The sequence below is a fragment of the Giraffa tippelskirchi genome, chromosome 4 (assembly GCF_054371585.1).
Source record: "Giraffa tippelskirchi isolate mGirTip1 chromosome 4, T2T-mGirTip1v1.2.pri, whole genome shotgun sequence".
NCBI lineage: Eukaryota > Metazoa > Chordata > Mammalia > Artiodactyla > Giraffidae > Giraffa > Giraffa tippelskirchi.
The window spans coordinates 207873359-207882594 of NC_137278.1; the positions used below are offsets into that span (position 1 = coordinate 207873359).

Below are 9236 nucleotides of genomic sequence, written 5' to 3' on the forward strand. Positions count from 1 at the left end.
GCTTTGGAGAAATCCAGTGCTGGAAGCAGATGGGAAACTCATTTGGGTCAATACAGGTGGAGAGACAGGAGGAGACTTCAGGGATGGGTCCAGGAGAGGCCCCTCGTGGCTGGGATCTAGGTGAGAGGGGACCAGGTAAAGTGCCAAGAAATCACTGGGAAGTGGGGAGCCCCCAAAGGCAAAGCAAGAGAGGGAGCCGGGGACAGCTGGAACCCGGGCCAGCCCATCTCCTCTTGCCTCCGCTCAACACCAGGGGCAGATAAGTGTGCTCAGTCGTGTCTGACTCTTGGTGACCTCATAAATGGTAGCCCTCCAGGCTCCACTGTCCATGGGATTCTCCAGGCAAGAATACTGGAGTGGGTTGCCATTTCCTCCTTCAGGAGATCTTCCCAACCTAGAGGTGCAACCTGAGTCTCTTGCATCTCCTGCATTGACAGACAGATTCTTTACTACTAGCACCAGCTGGGAAGCCAGAGGCAGGAGGGGAGTCATACAGTAGTAGAGATGGGGAAACTGAGGTTCTGAGAGAAGTGTGATTTCCCCCAACGTCACACGGCTGCGAGGGACAAAGCAGGGACCCAGCCCCAGGCAGGGGGCTCTTGTCCCCAAGGGAGGCGGGGAAGTCCCCGAGGGTGGGAAGGGCCCAGGGGCGCAGGGGTGAACTGCTGACGACGGGCCCTGGTGAGGGAGGGGCGCCCTCCTCTTTGACGACCGATAGGCAGAGGCACCATTCTGGGGTTCCCTCAGCAGCCTGGGTTCTGTTATGCAGCTTGGTGTCCCCACCTCCTGAGAGGCCTCCTAGCCTTTACAGCTTGAGAAGGATCCTGGCAGGCGGCAGGTCTGTGTTCCCGGCCAACTGACCAGCTGCTGCGCCTAAGGCAGATCGCCCACCCTGAGTGGCCATGTCGCAGTCCTGGAAGGACTTGAGTCATCACAGCTCAGTCCTCACCCTTCTGGAAGGCCAGAGGAGCTGACCACCACGGATTGGAGTTATTCGTCCCCAGAGCCAGAGGCAGGGCCAAGCAGGCTCCACCCAGCCATCGTCCTCCCCGCCCCCGGGACACTGAGGCCTCCCTAGGCAACAGCCTCCCAAGCTGTTACTACAACGCTTTGGAGCTACTTTTTTTTCCCCAGCAAGTCCAGAGCTAAAAATATCAAGGCAAGTAGAAGGAGCCAGGTGTGCGGGGGAGGCGCCAGCCTTTCGTTGCGTGTTCTGAGCTGCACCTGGCAGCCTTTCCTGCTGGATCTGGATGTGTGGACAGAACCAACCAACGGCTGATGATGTGGGCAGAGGAGACAAGCAGGTGCACCTGGCGGTCCACACTGCACGAGGCGGGGGAGGGAGGCGGGGAGCAAGGGGGGTCGGGGTCTGGGGAGGGAGGTGGGGAAGGGCTTCTGGGGGCGAGTCTGGGGAGAAGGCCTCACCACCGCCCCTAGTCCACCATGTGGCATTCCCTCCAGCTGTGTGTCCTGTGGCCGCTATAGCAAAGGACCACGAGTGTGGTGGCTTAAAACCATCCAGATGTGTTCTCTTGCAGCTCTGGAGGTCAGAGGTCAGAAATTCCTTTTCAGGATGAAAGTCAAGGTGTGGGCAGGGCCGGCTCCTTCGGAGGCTCCAGGGGAGAATCCGATTCCTGACCTTTTCAGTCTCAGATCATTAACTTCAGCACATCTGCAGGGTCCCTCTGACGACGGAAGATGACACCCTCACACATGCCCGGAATTAGGATGAGGACATCTTTGGGGGCCATTATTCAGCCAACCACACTCCTCATAGGCAGGAAGGTGGCAAAGCTGCCACTGGCGTGAGGATGAAGGTGTGCAAGGCACTCACACACATTAGCTTGTACAGGGTCCCAATGACCCTGGGGGCGGGTGTACCACTGGCTCCATTACACAGATGAGGAAACTAAGGCAGAGGGTGGTGCAGTAACCTGCACCAGCCACATGCAGGAAGTGATGGAGCCAGATTCCCATGCAGACCCTCACCCAGTCTGTGCCCTTAGTAGGAGATCCTAGGGCAGCATCCAAGGTGACTTCTGACTCTGCATCATTCTAGAACTACATTAAAGCCTTTGACCATGTGGATCACAAGCTGTGGGAAATTCTTAAACAGATAGGAATACCAGACCACCTTACCTTCCTTCTGAGAAACTTGTATGCAGGTCAAGAAGCCACGGTTAGAATTGGACATGGAACAAGGGACTGGTTCCAAATTGGGAAAGGAGTACATCAAGGCTGTATATTGTCACCCTGTTTATTTAACAATCTATATGCAGAGTACCTCATGAGAAATGCCGGGGTGGATGAAGCACAAGCTGGAATCAAGATTGCTGAAAATGCAGACGACAACACCCTTATGGCAGAAAGCAAAGAGGAACTCAAGAGGCTCTTGATGAAGGTGAAAGAGGAGAGTGAAGAGGCTAGCTTAAAACTCAGCATTCAAAAAACAAAGATCATGGCATCTGGTCCCATCACTTCATGGGAAATAGATGGGGAAACAGTGGAAACAGTGACAGACTTTATTTTCCTGGGCTCCAAAATCATTGTGGTTGCTGACTGCAGCCAGGAAATTAAAAAACCCTTGCTCCTTGGAAGAAAACTTATGACAAACCTAGACAGCATATTAAAAAGCAGAGACAACACTTTGCCAGAAAAAGTCCACATAGTCAAAGCTATGGTTTTTCCACTGGTCATGGATGGATGTGAGAGTTGAACCATAAAGAAGGCTGAGTGCCAAAGAAGTGACACTTTCAAACTGTGGTGTTGGAGAAGACTCCTAAGAGTCCCTTGGACTGCAAGGAGATCAAACCAGTCCATCCTAAGGGAGATCAGTCCTGAATATTCATTGGAAGGACTGATGCTGAAGCTGAAGTTTCAGTACTTTGGCCACGTGATGGAAAGACCTGACTCATTTGAAAAGACCCTGATGCTGGGAAAGATTGAGGGCAGGAAGAGAAGGGGACGACCGAGGATGAGATGGTTGGATGGCATCTTGGACTCAACGGACATAAGTTTAAGCAAACTCTGGGAGATATTGAAGGACAGGGGAGCCTGGCGTGCTGTAGTCCATGGGGTCACAAAGAGTCGGACATGACTGAGGGACAAAACAATCAAAGAACTGGTTTATGCAGAAGGTAACTGTGGGCCCGTCTTTTCATGAAGAGGCTCTGTGAGTCACAGAGGAGCATTTAGGAAGCACCCCAGAAGAGATCCTAATGACCACTGGCCCCCATCACCCTGAGGCTCCACCCCCAGCACCCCCTGCCCAGCCGACATCTGGGCACAGGAAGCCACTCCCCAGAGCCAGGCTGGCCCCGTTTGGAAAGGCTCCCTCATGCTGGCCAGAGCCCACCACCCGAGGTGTCCCCAAGGCGACCAGATCCACCCTTCAGGCCTCAGAGCCAGGTCCCTGCTCAGGAGAGCCGGGCAGAGGATGGAGCCACCCAGCCCCAGCCCCCAGCCTCCGCTGTCCCTCCAGGGATGCCTGGCCGCTCCTAAGCCCCCACCTGCAGCAGCGTTCTCAGCCTCCGGGCTTTGATGGAGAAAAATGACTTTCCGATAAAATTTTCATGCTAAGCCGAGCCTAAAATAGGCCAGAAAGGAAACAGAGCGGCTTTTGCCCAGCACAAATGAGAGGGCATGAAACGACAAGGCTGGCCCCTCTGGGCTGTCCCTCTGCCACCTCCCCCACTCCATCAGAGGCCCTGAACCTGCCCCCGCCCCCAGCAGGGCCGACCTCACGGACAGTCATTCAGAAGGGCCCTCCCCCAGCGGTTTAATGCTCTGTGGCTACCATCTTGAAATTCTTGATTCTAGAGGCAGGGCCCACATTTTCTTTTGTACCACGCACTGCAAATTATATAGCCATCCTGGCCGTCAGGAAGATGCTCGTGATCTGACTCTGAGAACACAAATGCCGTCCTCTCAGGCCGGCCAAGGGGAGGTGACAACCACAGCGCCATTCCATCACACACATCACCATCCTTACACAAGACCCACCAGTGAAATCAACAAGAACAGAACAGTGGCTGCCCCTCACGTGTATACAGGTTCTATGCCTGGCAGGTACCCTCCCAGGTCAGCTCCCCTGACTCCACAGCAGCCTTGGAAGTGACACCCCCTGGTCCTCCTTCACAATGAGGAGCTGCAGCTCAGAAACCAAGTCCCTTGTCCGGTGGTCCGGAGACTGTGAGTGGTGGACGTGAAATGTTCCAGAACTTCGAGAAGGCCAAGGCAGCCAGGACAAGAGTGATCGCCTTGTGTGTCAGCAGAAGCTGGCAGGGATGGAGGGGGGCCTCAAAGAACTCAGATGAAGGCTAGCAGTGTTCCTAGCTGGGCGAGACCAGCCAGCTAGCCCCCTCCCCTAGTCCAGAGTTGTGGGTTCTGGGCAGGCAGGGCCCAGGCCATGCAGGGCCACGCCAATCCCTGAGGGGGAGGGAGGGTGTCCTGGAGCAGACCCTAGGGCCTGGGCCATCTCGTAGGGGAGCACCCATCCCAGGCAGCGGCTGTCCCACACTGAAGGCCACACCAGCCGCCCTGGCAAAGGACACGTCCCTGACAGAGGCAGTGGTCAGCCGGCTCGGGGCAGTCCTCAGAGGCGCAGCACGGGAGAGCTAAGAGAGGTGTTTCAGGGCCCCTCTCAGCACTGCTGGGGGTTTTGTGAAGTAGGTGTGAAGGTGAACTTTGGGGAGAAACAGGAGTGACAGCTGGGGAAGAGGGTAGGTTTGCGATCATCTCCATCTTCTGACCTTCTCATGGTTTCTGCAGCAGCCTTGAAGCCTAGTGTTTGGGCAACACTCTTGTCAGCTTTGCTGGGCCCTGACACTTCCACGGGACTGACCAGGGTCTGCCGGATTCAGGGCCACCCAAAACTTGAGAGTGGAACTGTTCTTGGAAAATAGCGTCTCTGCAGAGGTCCTTGGGTTCAGATGAGAGGCGGTCCTGGAGTGGAGGGGCCCTAAGCCAACCACGTCCTTACCAGAAGGGGGGAATGTGAGCACAGACACACAGGGAGGAGACCGTGGCAGACACTGGCCATGGTCGATGCTGCCACACGCCAAAGATGCCAGCCTGCAGCCACCAGGAGCAGCCGGAAGATGCAGGAAGGATCCTCCCCTGGGGCCTCCAGGGGGAGCGCAGTCCTGCTGACACCTTGACTTTGGACATGGGGCCTCCAGACTGTGAGAGAAAGAGTCTCTGTTGTTTTAATCCACCCAGTCTGTAGTGTTTTGTTATGGAAACCCCAGGAAGCTCACCTGTCCATCAAGTGAGAAGACCCAGGAAACCCTCAGACCTGAGCAGCATGGGCAGCCCCCCCACCTGCCTCAGGGCCCCTCAAAGTGAGTGTTGGTTGCTCAGTCGTGTCTGACCCTTTGTGACCCCATGGAATGTAGTCCACTAGGCTCCTCCGTCCATGGAATTCTCCAGGGAAGAATACTGGAGTGGGTAGCCATTCTCTTCTCCAGGGGGTCTTCCCAACCCAGGGATCAAACCCGGATCTTCTACATTGCAGACAGATTCTTTACCAACTGGGCCACCAGGGAAGCCCAAAGCCACTCCCAACAGACATCTGCAGACAGTACTTTGGTTGGGTCCACAGCTGCCTCCCCGCTACAGTTTCCATCACCTCCCATGACTCAGCCACGACATCTGGGATTGCTCTCCCCTCCTGTTTCAGGAACCCCATCCAGCCATCCATCCATGTGCTAAGTCATGTCCAACTCTTTGTGACCCCGTGGACCATAGCCCGCCAGGCTCCTCTGTCCATGGGATTCTCCAGGCAAGAATACTAGAGTGGGTTGCAATTTCCTACTCCAGGGGATCTTGCTCACCCAGGGATCGAAACTGGATCTCCCACATTGCACCATCTGAGCCACCAGGGAAGCCCTACACGACTCAAAGCCAGGAGTTTCAGGAGGAGAGGACAGTGATGTGAAATGTTGGTTGAATTGGTGAATGAATGAATTAATGAGTGAGTCACAAAAAACTACAAGATTAGGGGAAAGACTGTAAGAGCCACCCCAGGCCCACCCTTTGCCCACCCCCGAGGCCCCCCAGGTGGAGCTCAGGCAGCGTGGCCCACCTAAGCCGCTATTGAGACATTCCGCCAGTTGTCACCCCATGCTGACGCTGGAGGCTTCTCCTAGGAGACCACTGGATTATGACGCAAATGTCACACCGTTTGGTGGGAGGAAGAATCAAGGCGGCCTTTTGTGTTTATCTGCAGCCATAACTCTGCCCTGAGCCTAATGGACCAGACCTTTTCCAGTCATTTAACAGCCGACCTGACATTTACAAGGCAGGCAGTTAGCACTTGTCCTGACAGTGTGGGGCTGACGTGGCCAGGTCTGTCCCGCCTGAGCGCACCGCTAATCTCTGCTCTCCAGGAGTGGTAGGGGAGTCTTCGGTGGGGGCCAGGGTGGGGGGGGAACTGAGAGGGTGGGGACGGTGTGTCTGGGAGAAAGAGGAACTTCTTGCCAGTGATTGCAATTCCCACCACCATCCAGAGTTTCATCCGTTTGGCCCACCAAAGCAGCACTTTTACAATACAACTTTGCATTTCTTTTCCAGCATGATCATACATTGTATGGCAGGGTCCTCACTGAACCTGGGCCCATTAGGAGGGCTGGCAGGGAGCCTACCAGGAGCTTCATGATGACAAGAGACCAGAGACCCCTGGAAAGAATTCCCCCGAAGGATCAAGGGAGGAGCGTGGGGCCAATCCAACCCAACCTGCAGGGCCCAGCTTATTAGGTGCCAGGGTAGCTGGCCCCCAGAAAGAATTCTCCCCTTTGCCCCAAAACCCAGCCAGCCCCTGCTAGACAAGTCTGGTGAAATATTAACACTAACAGCCAACTGGTGCCAAAGTCACGATCCCCATCACAGGTGAGTTCACAGAACCTGAGGCTAACCTGTAACCCTCACCCAGGAGGCTGGCCCTGGTCTGACTTACTCCCTGGAGGCAGCAGGTTCACTTCAAAGCAGGAAATACACGGTTTAATCTAGCAGATCCCCGGCCCCATTTGACCAGCGACCTCGTGAGCCTTCTCCACCGTCAGACCCCAGGGAAGGGGCCCCCAGGCCCAGGCCCACACCCCAAGGAGGTGTAACTGTGATCAGTCCGACGACCACCACTCCTCGGCCGAGAGACCCTGGCTGAGTCCCCTCCCCTCTACCAGCCTCAGTTTCTCCCGCTGCAGGAGAGAACAATTACAGAATCGGCCCCTGCAATGTTGAGAGGACAGCAGGATGAGTCAACACCCGAGACAGCGCAATGAGAAATGCCAGGTGCCGGGCAGATGTGGGGAATCGTTCCCGTGACGGGGAGGTTGCCATGGTGACGGAGGCTCATGTTTAGTGGGTAAATATCCACAGCCCACTGGAGCAGCTGGTCCTCCTCAGCCCCAAGACAGGCACGGCCCGAAGGTGCGCTCGCCCCGAGTCCCCCCCGCCCTCCCCCTAGCCCCCGGAGCACCCCACCTCTCTCCAGAACCTTCTCCTGGGACCAGAACCCGCCCCGTTTCCTGAGCACAGTGTAAACTCAGACACACCCATCCCCACACCTCTGTCTCCACAGCAAGTGTTTCCTGAAAGTGTCCTGTGGCCAAGGGGTGACCTGGACCCCTCCTCCGCCATCAAGGAGCTCAAGGCCACGTGGAAGGAGGGTGGGCAGGAAGAGAGCATGACCCCAGAGTGGGGTCAGGGCTGCAGTGGACAGGATATGGGGGGGGGGCAGATACCAGGCCCTGTGAGGCTCCTTCCAACGGGAACTTCCAGATTCTGAGTCTCTGGGTAATAACTGACCACCAAGAGGGAGAAATAGGGAGAAATTTCTATCCTGCAAAGTGCACTCACCCCCCAACCACCGGGTCCTCCCCAGCTTCCTCGGCTGTGAAATGGGGATAATATTCACTGCCCACAGGGTAGCAGGGGGATGCCATGAGGCCGGGGGGACAGGGGTCCCCATGTCTGGTCCCCATGTCTGTTCCCCATGCATGCCCGACAAGCAGTAGCAAATAAATCCTGCCAGGCTGGTGGTGAGGTCGTAAGTGGAGAGGTTAGGGGTCCGCAAAAGAGGAGAACCAGGCGTGGCTTTCTTGACATAAGAGAAGCCATCTTAGGCCTAAGCTGTTCTGTGATCTAAGCTTAGACCCAACACCTGTCCTTGCAAGGGAACAGGCCTCATGAGTTAATGATGGTAAAGCACTATAAGCACAAACAGCTATTACCAGGTCAGGGAGATAACCTAACCATATCGGAGACCATAAATCAGAAGTAAAGACTCCAGTTCTGTTTCAAAGGTAAAGATCGCCTGAAGTGCATTCTTGAGCTGCTTTGCAGGATCCAATGCCCCTCGAGCCCTCAACCACCTGATTTAACTGGAACCCAAGGAATGACGGTGCTGATCTCTGCTGTCCCCCGTGACTTCAGTCAACCAGAGCCTGGACTCTGTCAGCCTTGGCCTCAACTCTAGACTGCATTCTCCTCTGCTCAAGCCCCTTCATGAATATGCATGTACCCTTAGCTTAAAACTTCCCCAATTTTGTTGTTCAAGGAGACACTGCTGTGGGAATGATCCCTGGTTTCCAAGCTCTCCTTACTTGCAAATAATAAATTCTTCCTTTTCCACATCTTTGGCTTCGATGTTATATTTTGAAAGCTCAACAACCCCCAAGAGATGAACCATTTAAGGGGAATAATGGGAGGCATCACTAAGTCCAATTTGTGGACTCAGTTAGGCACCTATTCCAGAAACACCCACTGGACCTTTCTATGTGCCTGCTAGAGCCTGCTGTCAGTCCTGGGGACCAGGCAGGGAATGCCCACCCCAGCCCCCTGGGGGAGAGAGAGGACGGGCAGACACACAGCTCTGCTGTACCTAATGGAGGAACCAGAGGAATAACCACAGAGCAACATGTGGCTAATATTTATTACAGACCAAGATCGGAGGAACCTCTGTGGCTCTCTGATCAAAGGTCTAGTAAAAGGAAGGAAAGAGGGCTTCCCTCATGGCTCAGTGGTAAAGGATCTGCCTGCCAATGCAGGAGACATGGGTTCAATCCCTGATCCCAGAAGATTCCATAGCTGCAGGGCAACTAAGCCCGTGCGCCACAACTACTGAGCCCACGAGCTGCAATTACTGGGCCCGCGTGCCCTAGAGCCTGTGCTCTGCAACAAGAGAAGCCCCCACAATAAGAAGCCTGTACACCCCAATCAGAGAGGAGCCCCTGCTT

At 55.2% G+C, this 9236-nt stretch overlaps 1 long non-coding RNA gene across 1 annotated transcript; it reads left to right on the forward strand.

The window, feature by feature from the left end:
• The first annotated feature begins 6177 nt into the window (after positions 1–6177).
• LOC145503705 (uncharacterized) lies at positions 6178–8633 on the forward strand. The gene is made up of 3 exons (XR_014051672.1): positions 6178–6394; positions 7203–7428; positions 7580–8633. It is a non-coding gene; the product is annotated as an uncharacterized LOC145503705 (long non-coding RNA).
• Positions 8634–9236: the final 603 nt, after the last annotated feature.